Here is a 17,883-nt window from a genome sequence, read left to right as displayed (position 1 = left end):
ATAAGAACGACCAATACGTAACCACACATACGTTAGCAGCAAAGTACGTTTACTACTCGGAGTTAGCGACCTCAAGCATACACTTACCTACATCAACGTACCTTGCACCTAGTTGATGGTGCATTTATAATTTATGACCTGCATAACAGTATGAATCGGAATAATAGTCTAATATTCTGAATACTAATACACTTAATGCAAAGCACGAGTACATAGCAAACACACACACACACACATTCAAGCTCAACACACACATACATAATGGTAACATACCGACACAGCCTGTGAGACTGCTAACTCGTGGAAGCTATGACAGAACCCTCCGTTCCGCGGTCAGTGTCGTACGATGCGACTGCCGGGCTGAAATGCATTATTTCATTACAAAACAATGACCGCTTATCATGCAATGTTTCGATTGTATCTCATTACGGCCGAAGTCTCATTACGGCCGATGTCTCAATACGGCCGATAATCCTTTAATCCCCAAGTGTCTCATTACGGCCAAAGTCTCAATACGGCCGAAGGCAGTCTCATTACGGCCGAAGATGTCTCATAACGGCCAAATGTCAAAATGTGTATTGTAACCTGCATTGATATGCAATGTCGCAGCCAGGTATGGATATATATTCAGCAGGGTATAAGCCATGCACTGTGCCCTTAGGGCCCTTATCATATTTATATACACATATTGCGAGACAAACGGTATGTTATCATACCACAGCACAATGCAACATATTGTGTAATGTGTACTCCCACAAGGTAGTGTTGATGTTGCTGTGAAGCAGGCTACTATGTGGAGTTAGCTACTTGTAGAGAGCTAGATGAATATTGGCTTTGTTGTGACGCTTTTGGAGCCATCCTACAGTCATTGGCCATGACAGAGCACCTATCTCAGTCGATGTCAGTTTATTTCCATTCGCCTTACAATGATACAATTCTTGCTTCTGGAATGAGTAAACCTGCAAGAAGCGAAGAGCAACCATGAATAGGCTAGAATATTTAAAAAAACAACAACAAGCATTTGTCTCTACATGGCTCGTTTTAATGTGCACAAGCTGCACACGTGTTGATGCGTGTCTGTTATTTCATACAAGGTTAACATAAATATTCATTTAGACAAAAGAATGACAAGCCTTAAAAATGTGACTTCCAGGTAAACACAGAGCATGACCATGATATGAATATAGGTTCAGTAGTTGATTCCCTTAATGGAAACATGTGAATATCAAATAGTAATACATTACAATTCATGAAATGATGTATGCATAACTTTCCATTTCTGGTTTCTTTTTTATAAAAGTAGTGCACGAATTAACATTCGTGCACCACTACAAAATTTCTCACTTCACAACAGAACCTTATGATGATCTTAACAGCTCACCTCTTCGCCAGGACTCCCTGGGCAGCAACATCCTATTAGCCATGTTGTTGTTTTTCTTTTTCGGAATCCTTCGTGCAGCCACATACCATGCCTGGAATGGAAAACCAGCTATAAATAACAATGTATTTGAATGACTTCCTCTTGAAGTATTTATTCTAATCAGATATGCTTTGTGCCTAGTATGGTGCGCGAAGGCACGTAAGTACAACATTTGCAGACGTTCGACGTAACCAGTTCTTGGAGACCAATTCAAGTACGCCGACTTGCGCTTTTATTTTTGAAGATATACGACGACAAATTTTAACAAATTAAATATGGCTCACAATGATACGAGTAAATGCTGCTGTACGGTGATGCATTATCGGTATCTTATCGTCTTCGAATAAATTTGTTGTTCCTAAACGCGCAACCAACTAGAAACGGCGCAAACCTACGAACGGATACAGAGTTACATCTATTACAGGCACTTCAGCTGTTTTGATTAATTTAAATTACTCTTATGAGAATCCAACTATGTGTGGACAGCACACTACTAAGACAGACAATCTACGAAAGCATTACTCACCAGAATTCCTGCTTGACTTGGTCTTGGTCAACACTGCGCGATATACGTTGGGGCTGTGGCGATTCATTCAACTCGATTTTTACCGGAACAACAGGCGCTGCTCGAAAGACAACGACGGAAAATAGAGAGCCGCTATAAAGTCCGCTAATTTGCACATTACAGCACTACAAAGCGATATATGAACACATCGTAAACAGCAACCACTCGCTCACACACACAAGAAACGAGGTACCCAACGTTGCTAGACACCATCCGAACTCCGAAGTGAGAGTAGCAAAACAACAAGATATCAAAACACGAAAGGAAGAGTATTGATCCCCCCTCCTTCTATAGCATGCAAAACGTGATTTGCGCTGAGATGAACATATATGTTCATGACGCGAGTAATTTTCACTTTTCACTGATCCAAAGGAGGTCACGTGGGATTGCTTGACGCTTGCGAAATCAACAATGAAAATGGCGAAACGAAACTTGTGAATCGTGCATTTGCTCTTCATGGTAGCTGCCAGAAAATCGAATCAAACTTATGGGACACTGGATTACAGGTATGTTGGCATCTTTTTCATTCCTGCATATCATTTCACATTACGGTGAATACATGGTGTCATGTCATGGGTGTCATGTCTCACGATGCTGGGGAAGTAGTTGCATGGGGAAATGTGCATGGTTCTAGACTTTTAATTTTTGATCGCGTAATCGAAATATCGGCACCTCTCGCATTGTGGCTTGCATGTGACCAACCAAGTGCTGTTCCCTTACTAGCGCTTCCTACAAACGACAAAACGAAACATGTGGGAATGTATATTTTTGATTACTCATATATAACAAGAAAATGTATAGTTTTGAGGTTGCTGCCACTACTCCATGTGCCCGCAATTGTCTTGCGTGTATGATTACACTAACGGCGTCGCCCACCACGGCGGAAGTGGTTTGCGTACACGCGTTTCAGCATGAAGCCTGCAGGTAACATCTGATGTTTACCCTTCGGATATTCTGAATTTACATATTGTAGCTTAGAGGAATTCCGAATGCCCAGAGTGACACACACTTTTAACATTGTGACATCAGTGCAGTGGCATAAGCTCTAATGTAGTGCCCCACGAAAATGAACAAGGGGCAGTGGTTTATCCAGAATCCCAAGCACGAGAAGAGTGTTGGAAAAAATTGTTGGAATAGTTACGTCATTACAGCTTAACATATCATTACAGACGTATCTGAAGCTGAAATCGCAAGGGCACCCCCTGTTGGGGGTGCACAGGCAAAAAAGTTAGGGGGGGTCTGGATAAAGCACTGACGAGGGGGACTCCTCCACCCCATGTCAAGCCTCATAAAACACCTCCTGAAATATTTTCCTGGCTATGCAGCTGCATTATTATGACGTAATTGTCATTGTTGTCCATAATTCTTGAATATGTTTCGAATATATGAAAAAAAAAAGTCTGCTTGACAGCATATGTCTTATAGTCATCATCAAACAAGAGCATATGTCATTTTGTTCAGTGGCTTATGTACTTTTTTGTAAATTTCAGGTGGACGTAAATTGCAGAAGGCAGCTAGTGGGGGAGAAGATCATGGTCATAGGTCATGTGACTCCTGGAGCTCCCAGTGGGCTCCCTTGTGGGCTCCACTTTTCAGAACACACACACACACAGTTTGCTCACAGAACCAACGAGTAGGATGTTGCTTGAATACTGAGAGAAAATGGCGTAACACATACAAATATCGTGTGACACATATGACAATAAAAACATTTTTCACGAGGGATGCATGAAACACTATCGCAATATTGTGTGCATGAACCATTGTGTGTGACACAAGCCGTGGGGGCACACCGCCTCGGACACATTTTGGGAAGCATAAAACACAGTATATACAGAGCTACTATGGTGGATGCTTCTTTTTTCTTTTTGGCCGTTATGAGACATCTTCGGCCGTAATGAGACTACCTTCGGCCGTATTGAGACTTTGGCCGTAACGAGACACTTGGGGATTAAAGGATTTTCGGCCGTAATGAGACTTGGGCCGTAATGAGATGTTACCAATGTTTCAGATCCTCGCAAGTGTACTTACTGCGTTGCACATCCTCCCGAAAAGCTTCATATACTTCCCGGACCGCCTCATTTGATAGCGACGAATTCATCATCCGACAATATGGAGAAAGCATCGCTGCTAATGCGGAATCTGAGCACCGGCTCTTCCTTTGCAGCACTTTGTTCTTCCGAAATGAAACAGAGGTCCGCCACTTTCGACGCGAACACCGACGAGCTTTACGTTGTTGTTCCTCCTCTCAGGAAACAACAACCTTCTCCCACCGCGAGCTCGCGAAGCAGGTGCAGGAACCGGGTTGTCTGAGCATGCTCGCGAAGCTTACCACGTGGTGCTCTTATTGCTGGGGAAACGGGGACGCTCGACGCGAGGTCGCGAGCTCGCGCAGTGTCCGGGAACGCGCCCTGGGCTCCCTGTGAGCCGAGTTTCTTTCTTTTTTTTATTATTTATTTGTCGTTTTGTTATTTCTTTTTGCTCTCTTATTTATGTGTATGTTTTTTTTTTGTTTAGGAAATAGCAAGCCGGCGTGCTGCGTGGCTGACCTTCCCCTCTCTTTTTTTTTTCTTCTTTTTTTCTGCCAATAAATCCCCCCCTCCGTAGATCAAATGCCGCAATGGCCATCAGCGCACTGCACAATGTGTCCTGTACTTAGGACAGCAGCCGAGGAATACGAAGACCTCAGAGGGTGTCGTGAAGGTCGCATGATTTCAAAAATTGCACAACATGGCCGGCACTTGGTGACCCACACCCCAGCTCCCAAGAACGTCCGCGGTGCTGGAAAGGCGGTTATCCAGGTGGGTCAGCGACGATTCTAATATACGGCGGTGGCCTTTGTGTCATGTACAGTCTTGAATGACGTGCGTAGCGTCCTCTACCACATCGCATTTGCTACAATTTGGCGAGGAAACCTTTCCGAGTTTCACCAGGAGATGGCTGCTGTAGGGAACATTGAGGCGTAGCCTATAGTTAGATGATGGATGCAAGTGGCCGAGGCAGTCCTGGTGGCAATCGAAATTGAAGCTCAACTTAAAAACTGATCTGTTCATAAGCAATAGATACGTTCCAGTATATCATACCTGCAATGCCATTTCGCCATGCTCTCTCAAGCCCAGTCACCCGCCTAATTGTTCCTGGCCTGCATGGAAAGAAAAGGGATACAGCCCCGTGTGTCACCAAGAAGCTTACCCTGGGCATGATGAATGTACACGGCGTCAACGTCGGTTTTCACTGACGGGTTATCTACTCGGGATGGCTCGTCCTCCGCATTTGTCACTCCATCTCAGTCAGTCTCCTGTGTTCACCGTCTTTCTCACAGAACTTCGTCTACGTGTGCCGAGCTCTACGCCATTCTCTTTGCTATGCAAAAAATATCGTCCAGTCCAGCTCAGTCCTGGGTAGTGTTTGCAGACTCAAGATCCGCGCTCCAGTGTGGCCAACTTGGGGATAAGCGGGTCCCTTGGTCCTGTTGTCTTTGACATCCTGCAAGTTTATAAGAAGGCGGACATTGCAGGGCACACTGTCGCATTGCAGTGGATCCCCGGACATGTCAGCATCAGCGGCAATGAAGAAGTAGACTGAGCCGCCTTGAGCGACCATCAGCACGCAGCTTTTCCCTCAATAATTATGTCTTCGGACGACTGAAGACACCTCCTTTCGACACCCACAGGCCCCAAGATGCAGGCGCAGTGGCAACACGACATAGCTCACTCCCTTCTCTCGGATGTAGACCCCACGCTTTCTCTCGTACTTCCTCCGCGACTACCGCGCCCATTTACTGCCCTCTTCCACCGCATGAGGCTCAACGTTGCCTTTACACCTGCCTTTCAACACCGTCTCGGCTCCACCTCGTCTTCCCTCTGCCCCACTTGTGGAGTGCACGGCGACCTCTGCCACGTCATCCTGGCTTGTGGACAATATCACCATGAGCGTGCACTAATGGAAGTCTCTATGCAACGCACTGACAAGCTGCCGTTCAACCTCGCGAAGATCCTCGGACCGTGGTCGAACGCTGCCCACCTTCGTCTTCGTGCAAGGCCTTCGTCTTCTTGCGGAGTACTTCTGCTCCACCAGTCTGGTGACGGCTCTCTGAAAGCCCCTATCATCATCCCCTCATCCTTTCCCAATGTGCAATAGGGCAGTGTACCGCCTCAGCGGCGGTGAATCGCCCACCCCATCATCATTCAATGTATGTGTGTGTGTGTGTGTGTCATATTTCATGTATCATGTTAACAAGTATTCAATAAATGCCACCATAAATGTACATTCTAAGTTCTTGACTACCATCCGTCAACTGATACATACGTCCATGATGGCATACCGTCTGTCAACTGATACATGCATAGATGATGATACATACATGCTTTGTTTTCGCCGCTTGGGTGCACATGGGGCAAGACGTGTGTGCAGTGCTCCGGCAATCTTGGTGCCCGGAGACATCAATTTTTACAGTGTGCTGGTGCACGTCGGCAAAAGTTTCACCTCAGCTGTGTCAACGTCACCGCATCCGATTCCGAACTTCTTATTCAGCAGGGTAAAAGCCTATGGAAGCGTCCAAATTGTATTCGTCAACATGGGCAGTCACCCTCCCCAGGGGCTAGGCTTTTCCTACAGACAGAGCCGTCATCCGAACAGAGGCAAGAATTTGACAACATTATTTGCGTGTTGCCCCAGAAAGTTGAGATACTGATAACCGGGCAAGAAAGGCCCCAGAATGAAAACAAAATACTGTGTGAGGCTATGACGGAGGAAGGAGAAAAGCTCAGAGCTGAAAACAAACAAATACAGGACGACTTAAACCATTTACTTATGCTCCTAACTCATAGTGATAGTACGTTCAAAGATAGTAGTGCTGAAGACAGCGCTGCAAAGAAAAATAAAGATGTCCCTGTCACTGGAAGCTATGTTGAACCCCTGAAGGGTTCGGAGGGCGTCGCAAAGGGCAGTTCCCCTACCACAGCTACGCCTCGTGGTGCACCAGCACATTTTTTAACTCAGCAGAAGTCTTACGCCATATCGTCAGTACTCATGCAAGTGCGAACGCACAAAATGATGACAATTACGTCTAATTACGCGCAATCGGAAATAGACTTGCCATAATAGCTACGGACGTCACCCCGCACATTCCACTTGAGGGTTACGTTTGCATAACGCTATCTCGTAGTGAGCCCCGAGGCGGCGGTGTTGCCATCTACCTGAAATCAGATATTTTTAGTTCCTGAGAATAGATACTTTCTGTGAGTCGAGCAGTGATGTAGAAATGTTGCTCGTAAAGTGTTACGAGACCCTTATCTGTGTATGCTGTCGCCCACCATCGGGCTACCGGCGGATTTTTCTGGACCTTTGTGATAAACTAGTCAATTATACCTCTGTGATACGTACCCTGATTGTTGTTGTCGGTGGCTTTAACATAGACTTGCTCCAAAACAATCCTCCTTCATGGGACCTCTTAGAGATTTTCTCGCCCAATCATTGCAGAAATGTTATAAGTTCGCCAACCCGCATTACCGATTCTACTGCGTCCCCCGTGGACCCCTGTGTAGTTAGTTCTAATCTTAATGTCCAAATGTATGGTGTACATGACCATGCAGTCTTGCAGCAATCACTTACCTGTCTTTTGCGCCCTTCAGAATGGTTCATTGAGAAGGCACTCTCCTGTGTTCCTATACCAGAGTTCAATTAATCAAGCCGTTGAAAGGGTAACGAAACATCAACCGATAAACATATTTGAAAACGACAAATATCTTACGAGCAAAGAACTGCCGATAGATTCAACACACACACACACACACACAAATAGAGATACGATGATGAGATGGGGCTGATGCCGGCGCTACCCCAGTGCCACTTGTACGTGATGAGAGATGATGATGGACATGATAAGGGGTCCGGTAATCAAAGCAGGGTGGAGAGGCCTGTTGATGACAAGAAGTCCCAAAGGTGACGCAGACCTTGGCGTGTATGATCTGGACTGGACCATGGGCCCAGCACCTTGCCTATGGTAAATGGGCGATGATCGATCGCATGCAGTTCGTGCTGCAAGATCGCACGCTCCCGCTGGTAGTCCGGGCAGTCCATAAGTAGGTGGTGCAGGTCTGCACGCACACTGCATGCTGCACAAAGGTCCGAGGGCGCACTGCCAAGACGCTGCCTCATAACTGGTGTAAATGCAACATTCAGCCGCATGCGGTGACGCAGGGATGCGTAGTGTCGCGGAAGGCGATGAGGAAGCGACAGTGAAAGAGAAGGATCCACTGCGTGGAGCAGAGAGTAGGGTGTAATGTCATGCAGCCACTGTGATCTTGTCTTGTCTGCAGAGAGAGCACGGACGAGGGCCTGACGATCACCTTTGGGCAAGATGATAGAGTGGGCTGAAGCTATATGATGACCCCGCAGGGCCGCCCGGTCGGCCTCTTCATTGCCGGGTACGCCGACATGACCAGGTACCCACTGTAATACTATGCAGTGGCCCAGGTCCAGCAGCTCCTTGTAAGTTTCAAGCACGTCAGCAACAATGGACATGAGAGGACCTCGAATGCCCATTGTTGCGAGGCATTGGATAGCAGCTTTCGAGTCTGTGTAGAAGACCCATGGCCGAGCTGAACACTGCAGAATCTTGCGCATGGCAAAGAGCAAAGCATGTAGCTCAGCACATGTTGACGACGTCACATGCGAGAGACGGAAGATACCAGTTATGTCTTCGGACGGAATGATATAGGCGCATGCAGAGCTGGATTTTGTGGACGAGCCATCCGTAAAAACATAAGTAAAGCCTGCATACAGCTCGCTCATCATATCCAGTGTGAGCGCCTTGGACACACCTGCAGCGACATCATCCTTTCTCTGCAGCCCGGGAACGGATAGTGAAGCAGATGGCAGAGGGAGGGTTCAAGGTGGAGTTGAACGCGCCTGGGGTTCAACTTGAAACCGTGGCAGGTGAGGCTTTAGCTGTTGAATGCAGGACCTGAACTTGTTATCCCTGCGACGGGAAAGCTTCAGCAGTAAAGGGTGCTGCCGGTGATGAGCCAACAAACGGAGATAGTGACGGCTCGTCTCATTAAAGCACTGGATAGCAAGCGGAGTCTCTCTCGCTTCTGCCATGACTAAACAAGTATCCGTTGTTCTTGGCACGCCCAGGCACACACGAAGGCTACGTGCCAAAAGACACTGAAGCTTGGACTCGGAGGACGGCGAAATCCCGTGTAATACTGGAAGGCTGTATAGGAGCGGACCACGCACCAAGGCTCGATGAATGGCCAAAAGAGATCGCGCATCGCAGCCCCACCTAAGGCCAGCAATGTGTCACATTAGGGCGATCCCTTTGGAGAGTTTCGCCTCTAGGCCCGCTATATGTCTTCTCCACGAGAGTCGGGAGTCCAGCGTTACACCCAAGAACTTACATGAGGTGGAGTACTGGAGCTGCTGTCCAGCCACAGGGAGACGATATGGAAGCATGTTCCTTCGCGTGAAAGCGACGACGTCTGTCTTCTCCCACGAGATATCTAAGCCTGCCGTCAACAAGTATTGGTGTATGGAGTTAAGGGTTGACTGCAGTCGTCGCTGAATGGCGGGACGAGATTTTCCGGTAGTCCAGATGCAGATGTCGTCAGCATAAAGGGAGAAATATACTTTCCTCCCTATGCAGTTCTTAAGACCGGCCATAACTACGTTGAAGAGAAGCGGGCTAAGAACACTTCCCCGTGGCACCCCGTAGTCTGATGGAACAGGCGCAGTATCTCCCTCAGCTGTGCGGATAAACAGGGACCTACCGCGAAGGAAATCCGTGATTCAACGCCTATTTTCTTTCCTGCCTATTTGTGCCTCAGCCCCGGTAATCACATTTTGTAACACGGAACAGGCTCAGTACACGAGGGGTGACTTTTGTAAATCCTTTTTCAATCCTCCTGTGTTCGAAAGAGAAGTTGAAGAGATATCGCTGAGATTTCAGGATTTTACTTCCGCTGGCTGCGACAATGTAAAGGCCAAGCCAGTGAAGTTCGTTTGCTCTCTTAGCAGTGTGCCATTAACGCATATATGTAATCTAATCATATTGACAGGAGTCTTTCCTGAAAGGCTAAAGATAGCCAGAGTAACTCCAATTAGGAAAGGATCTGAGTTTTCTGGCCCGTCCGGTTATCGGCCGTTCTCCATCTTACCGCTGTTCTTGAAAGTTGTAGAGAAAATTTTGTATGAGAGATTGTTTCGTTTTCTACAAGCCAATACATGTAATGTGTTGACAGAAGCCAAATTTGGTTTGTAAAAGGGAAAGTCCACGGAAATGGCTCTTCTTTCTGTTACAGAAGCCATTTTGGAGAGTTTTGAGGAGCGATTGTTAACAGCAGGCCTTTTTTGTATCACCAAAAGGCTTTCGATTCTCGGGATCATGGAATTTGGCTTTAAAAAAATAGAATATTTTGATGTTCGGGGTATCCCTCTTAAACTTTTCCAGACGTTTGCAGGACCGTTTTCAATATGTAATCGTGAATGGTGTGAGTTCCGATCCGATGAAGATTGTTCGCGGGGTACCGCAAGCCTCACTACTTGGGCCATTGCTTTTTTAATTATTATTATTAATGCCGTAGAGAGAGAGAGAGAGAGAAATACACGATGACGATGATAATGCCGTAATCATATCCAAAGATGCCGTTTTTACGCTCTATGCAGACTACACGAATGTATTCTTTTTTAGGTCGTCTTTATTGGTCCTTCAAGATCAACTGAATGATTTCTTAAGTGCGTTGGGTGCATGGCTTGGAGATAATCGAATGACGTTAAATGTTAAAAAGTCCCAAATATATGATTTTTAGGACCCGCGGTAAGCATCTTCTCATTGATCCAATCGTCAAATTTAACAACTGTGTTGTTACAAGAGTACAAGCAATAAAATTTCTGGTCGTGGTTTTTGAAGAAAGCCTCTCGTGCTGTTTCTCAGAAGTGAGATGGCTATAGCCGTTGGTCTTTTGAACAGATCGAGGAATACACTGCTGGTGAAAGCAAAGTTAGTTTTATCATTCTTGTATTTATTCGCGTGTCAATTATTGTATGCTAGTTTGAGGCTTCACTACGCTCACAAACATCTCTATCATTCAGAGCATAGGTAGCCCCACCTTTGACGAATCAGTAGAGCCAATTCTGTATAGGTATAGTACTGAGCGCATTTATCAGCTTCAAACTAAAGCTGCTTAGTAGGATATTTATTGAATTCACATATTGACCGGATACGTTCAACGCTACTTTTGACATTAGTGACCATTGCACGTTGCGCCGAGTCTTTTGACTCCAATGTGCAGAACAGATTACGGACGCAAAACGATCAGTGTTTTAGTGGCGTCGTTTTTCGATTAACACTGGGCTTATCAGCTCATGCACGTCACTCAAGGATATAAAGCAACGTCTGTTATCTGACTAGGATGTTTACACATGGAATTCATTTCTATGCGCTAGCTGTGGTGTATGCATAGGGAGGATGTGTCTTGATGTGTTTGTTATCGCATTGTATGCTTAAGGCTTTGTCACACTGGACTGACAACCGACCGAATCTGTTGGCTGACATCCAAAGACATCGTGTCCGCAAACCAGTCACACTGCACATCCAAAAGACGGCCGACAAAGACGTCCGTATGTCGGCCGTCGCCGAATGCCGCTGTCGGCGGGCCCTGCTGACAAACAAGCCTGGCACACTGAATGACAGCGACAAGCTGTGTTGTCCTTTCTTTCAACATGGCGTCCTGCAATGAGCCTTCTGGTGGAAGTACGGCGAATTCTCGTTGTTTACGGCCATTCATCAGCAAGTAGTATAAGTTGATCAATCATCTCTGAAGCAGGCTGACCTTTCTGAAATAAACGTATATCTCCCCCTCCCCCCCCCCCCCCCCACACACACACATCTCTGAAGGTAGTCATTGTCACGAGCCTCGGGGCAAACACAGACATTTCTTCTCGCTGTGTCTCCCCTGATTGAGTTGGCCTTCGGCGGCCTTACAATGCGCTTTCCGTGTCGTATTGGGCGCTTCGTGATTGCGTCAGGTGAAGTGGGATTGTGCGCGCTGTCATATGTGTTGTTAGCCTGCATGGGCCCCTACTCTGTTTTGTGATTCGTCAATGCCCCGAGTAGTGACTTCATAACTCTTCGACGTACGCTTCGCAACCCCACCCGATGAGGGACCCCAAAGTTGAACTCCTAGACAATCGGACACCGCAACCGCAAGTTCCATTTGTTTTACCCGCAAGTGTATATTCTGATCGCAAGTTCCATTTCTTCCCTCAACTGTATCTCCAAGCTGAGTTTATTACAATATTTCATATTCCCGCATAACCGGTAGAGTGTTTGTAATAAGTTATGCTACCGAAACAAGTGTGTGACTGAAGTACTCAATGATCGGGTGACTGGCAGGTCCCGTGCGTATGCTATGCAATTTTTTTTTCAATAAACATATCCCCCCCCTCTATGCAAGTTTCATGCACGAAAGCTTGCAAAATACTTGCTTGTTGTTAAACAAATACAGGTGCTTCTACCGTTTAATGTCGTTTATGAATCGTTCACAGCACAACTTTCCTAGAAAAAGAAAAAAGGCGTTTTGTGCAGGTGCAGTATGTGTCTGTTGTCGGCGACATATGTATTTTGAGCAACGATCAAACCGCTGACGACACGTCGTCGGACAATGTCTGCCTGCCGATTTTGTCATCCAAATCTGTCGTACTGAAGCGGCATTTTGTCGACTTGCGTATGTTGCTGTCGGTCGGCAGTGTGACAGCTGTGCTCAGCAACACAAGGGATGGTGACAATGTCTGTCTTCCGTCGGCGCCGTGTCAGTGTCGGTGTTGTGTCGGTCCGGTGTGACAGCGCCTTTAGGGTCATGATGTTTTAGTTTGTTGTTATTCGCTTGGGTCGCGTGCCTTTGGGTGTATTTGTGGTTATATTGTTGTGGTGCTTTTAATGCTGTTGTGTTGTGTGTATCATATTGTGACTTATTGTGACTCTGCCTAGACGGGGTTTGGTCCCCTTTTGCAGGTCGCTAACCTAAATTAACAAAGAAAACTGTGTGTAGAAGTTTTGCGACTTTGAAACATGGACACGCAAACAGCACGTGAGCTTGGCCATGGAGGTGGTGAATACAGTGTTCGTCTTCAATTCAGTTGACAGGGGTCATGAAGGCACACACAACGTGCAGACTATTGCGCCTTCATGCGTCTTGCTCTCCACGATGCAGGTAAGAACCCCAGCTTCGCTTCATGACTGTTTCATAGCTGTTTACATCTCACCTGTCACAGAAACTTACTTCAAGATCCCCTAGTTACACAGTAAAACTCCGCTGAAGACAGTCACTTCAAAGTCAGGGGAGAGATTGGAGAGTGTAACCTTGCGCGTTACTGCTAAGAGAAGCGAAGATGCACACCTGAGCACCTGTGGTGAATGTGCATTGCCGTGTTGCACAAGTCAACTATAAGAAGTTGCAACAAGAACAATATATTACACGCGCTGGCTTTAGCGTTGCCTACATCGTATGTGACACCAGCTTGTCATGTGTATCACCCAGCTGACCGACTGCTGACGGCACCCCCGACTCGTCTGTCCTACGCGCGTGATACGTGATCCCGGGAACGCACAATAGAGCGCACCCCCTGCGAGAGGCGATAAGTACTTGCAAGGAATATCTGTTTATTTAATTTCTTGTCTGTTGTGCTGTAGTTCATCTTTCTGTTCGACCAGCAGCACCGATTTCGCATCTTATATTACCTATTACACCGTCTTCGCAATGGACTTTCCATGTGGGAAACCCCCTACTAACGCGTCATACTTTTTATAGAGCGTCTTGCGCAAATGTTTCTCTTCTGCAATCTGTTTGCTCGACAACGTCGAGCTATGCGAGCTATGCGAGCTGCGGCGAGTGTTATCGAAACTCCCCAACCCTGTAAGCCAGAGGCAATGTGGAGGGACGGATGGGACACATATATAGATCGACGAACTCTTCCACGCCAGCACACTACAAGCTCAGGACAGATCCCTCTCCAGCGTTACGTCGCACACACAAAGTGGAGGCTATCTCGTAGTGCACGAACGTTCGGCCATTGGCAAATCAAGTCTATGATGGCGAAAGGAGCTCTCACCTACGGCATCCTACTACTACTGTGCTTCACGTACACTTCTGGTGTACTTTTGCCACTGCCAGAAATCCTAGGGTCCGCCCAGTACAGCGATTCAGGCAAGCCGAACATGGAGGAAATCTGCAACTACATCTGTTCTACGAATCCCTCACATGGAGGGAAGCTCTGTTACTGTGACATCCATCCCCTTGGATGAAATATATTTTTCTGTGCCTCTGATGGAAGACTATCTTAGTGCGGTGCAGAAGACAGAAGTATCCACCATGACAGGCTCCTTGCGCATCCCGTCGGCTGCTGAGATCAAAGGCCATTCCACGTATTATAATCTTATGGAAGCGGAACCTGACTCACACCATGTGCTTTACTTGTTTTCGTTTGTGCAGAAGGACTCTTGCCTGTGCATGGATTAACGCACTTTCTTCTGGTGCTCGTCTCACGTTTCCCTGACAGTACCAGCTGGGTGGTGATTGGTTGGTGGCGTTATTTTATAGGCCGACTAACAGCGCCGGTTACCAAAGGTGGGAAACGAAGTTTCAACGCACTAAGTCGATTAGTTATTCGATACATCCCGAAATCTTTGTTCTCTTCCTGAGGCTTCAAACATTGAGTCGTGCTCCGTGTGCGTATATTCTGCGTATATTCGGCTGCAGGTACCAGGAATAATTCCTGGCTTTATGTCATAAAAAATCTATATCGGGTACAAGTGAGCTATTGTACTTTCTCCTGTTCGTCCTACAACCCGTAAGAAGGAAATTAAAATATAAAATGCATCAGAGAGCCTGTACACACTTCGTTCGTGCTGTAGCAAATCGTGAAACATGACTGGCTACAACATGATTGCTTGGTCCGGGTGTGATGCGATAGGTCATTGGCGATGCGTGGCCGACCAGTTGGCGAGCAGTTTCACCACCACAACCACCACCATTAGCAGTGGGACATGGGACTTTGCAAAGGCCTCTGCGGAGGTGGTATTCATGTACATGATTGCAAAGTGCAGAGCCTCGTCAAGCAAGTCATTCACTTGCCATATAAGGATCAGCACTTGTGAGACGAAGTGAGTAGTTTTTAACTCGCGCATACGTCAATAATAATATGCTCATCAACATCACGCTGTGTTGTGCCTGCACCGGATTTCATGCTCTGAAACATAGTAGCGAACACTGAATGTTACTGGATTGTGGATTGCTTGACACAATTCATTGAAATTTGCGAAAAAGGAAAAGGTCTGCCCTATACTGGAAAGGCTATCGAAGTTGTAACAACTACCATCAATAGCGAACACGTATAGGATATTACAAAACATTGTGACGACATCGAAGTAAAACAAAACCAGACGTCACAGGATGTATATGGTGAAACTCTGTTATGTTCCAAGGTCACGCATCTTTGCTATACGCCCAGACATTACTGGCTGGCAACACGCAAATCGTCGTCGTCGTTACTGGCAACATGCAAATTTCAAACGAAAAATCACCCTGAATTTCTCTTCGTTTCCCTTCGTGTACACATTATGTTCACTAGTCTACGTGTAAAACCCATTCATTACACCCTGGAAACTTGGAGTAATTTAATCAAAAGCCCGGTCCCTAACTGCCCACAATGAGACGGTTACCCTAAAACATCTGTTAGAAGAGGGCGACAACAGCCTTGTGGCGCATGAGCACTGTGTCTCGCGCACTCATTCTAGCCTGTCGTAGCCTGTCATTAAACCTGTTGTTTCGCACTGCCGCACTGCGCTCTTACTTCTTCAACATCTAAAACAAAAACGGTCCCCTATGATTCCCTTACCCCCATATCTCCAAAAGATAGTGGCCTCAGGACCAGAGGTTACTGGACGCTCTCCTGCATTCCTTCTAGTTCATCGTCCCTAAGGATGAGCAATCACAAGTGCAGGGCTTTTGTTGTCTGAAACAGAATGTCCAGTACAGCCACTAGGCAGTTGCACCAGTTTGCACGGTCACACAAGTTTGAACGGCCCTTTTTTATTGCCCGGACTGAACGAATTCGAGACTGACACTGTGAGAGTAGGAAATCCACTATGTTCGAAATTGGTCAGCACTATGTCATCATATCAGAGAGGTACATTCATTTGCCTGACTTCTTCAAAGACCAAATAGACATGCAGTACAAGATTGTCCCTTTGACAACATGTTAATATCTAACAGCCTAAAATAAAAAGTGATTGGAATATGACTGGTAGAACGTGGTCTCAATGAGTGCTGTACTAACTGCGTTTATTTTCAGGAAATGTACAGGCTTTCAAGAACGTGCTTTGAGGCTACAGCGCTCTATTAACCAAGCTCCTCCATCTTCGGACGCCGACATAGATGCAGACTTCACGTTTGCAGAGCTCAAAGCGACCCTTGCGTTTTTTGGTCGTCATTTGGTCCTGATTTGGTCACCTATGTAGCGCTCCGTAACCTAAATGACACCTGGCTTTTGGTCCTCTGAGAGATCTACAACCAATCATGGAGGGATGGGCAAGTTTCTGCTCAGTGGAATGAGGCCCAAGTTGCCCCCTTACTGAAACCGGGAAAACACCCCTTGGACCTGGCTTCTTTTCGGCCTGTCAGCTTTACCAGCTGCCTAGGCAAAGTCCTAGAGCGGATGGTGATGCACAGACTCGAGTGGTGGTTTGAGAGAATATCTGTTTTTCCCAGGGAATGTCAGGCTTCCGTAGGCATCGTAGTTCCATGGATTCGGTGATGGATTTGGTCTCTGTTGTTGAGGAAGCGAAAGCACGGAGACAAATAGTGATGGCTGTCTTCCTAGACGTCAAACGGGCGTATAACACCGTAAGTCACCTCAGTGTTCTTCGTGCGTTGCTCCGGTCTGGGTCTGGCTCCGTCCCCGGTGCCTGGGAAAGCGCCTGAATGGCCTTCCGACTTCCTGAGACAAAGGAAATGTTTTGTCAGAACAGGTGAGGGTGACACAAAGAAGACTGGGGAGCGCAGGGTGTCCCTCAAGGAACTGCCGTAAGCCCTTTATTATTTAATATTGTCATGGTTGACCTCAAGGAATGTCTCCTGAGGAGAGTAAATGCCTCCATATATGCGGACGATGTGTGTATTTCGACTGTCGGAAAGTCCCGGCCGGCAATTCAACATCGGTTTCAAAGAGCACTGGACGCCATCAACAACTTCTTGAAAGCGCGGATGAATATATCCACAGATAAAAGCGCTGTCCTTCCTTTTACTTGAAGAGATGTGCGGTGGTTCGATCTGCGAATTGGCGACTGCCCCTTCCTACAAGTCAAGTTTCACAGGTTCCTGGGTGTTATCCTGGACCCCAACATCTCGTGGAGAAGGCACATTCACTTTATCATCTCAAAGGCGTTCGGGGAACGTGGTTCGCCAATTTGCCGGTGTGCGCTGGGGCTGCAATGAGCGGGATCATCTTCTGCTCCACAAAACCGTGGTTTGCGGCTCCCTGCTATATAGCTTCCCCGCATTGCACGGTCTATCAGCCACGTCCGAACACAAGCTTCGGTGTACACTGGCACCTAGCCTGCGGACGTTCCTTGGTGTCCCGCACAGCGCTGAGACGCGGATGGTGATCGCCGACGCCGAAAATCCTATCATATCCTACCTATCGACGCCCTCCGCCGAAGAGAAACTATCCGACACTATTTACGGTTGCTCGCTCACCACCGGCGCCACCCTCTGGTACAAAAGCTACATAGGCGGAAGAACAGTAAAGCCTCGCTATGTGTTAAAGCAGCATCTGACAACATCATTGTCTTTACGGTTGCCCAGACCGCCCCTTCAGTGGCACCACGGACATGCCGAGC

Source organism: Ornithodoros turicata, chromosome 2, assembly GCF_037126465.1.
Source record: "Ornithodoros turicata isolate Travis chromosome 2, ASM3712646v1, whole genome shotgun sequence".
NCBI lineage: Eukaryota > Metazoa > Arthropoda > Arachnida > Ixodida > Argasidae > Ornithodoros > Ornithodoros turicata.
This window is presented reverse-complemented; position numbering follows the sequence as displayed.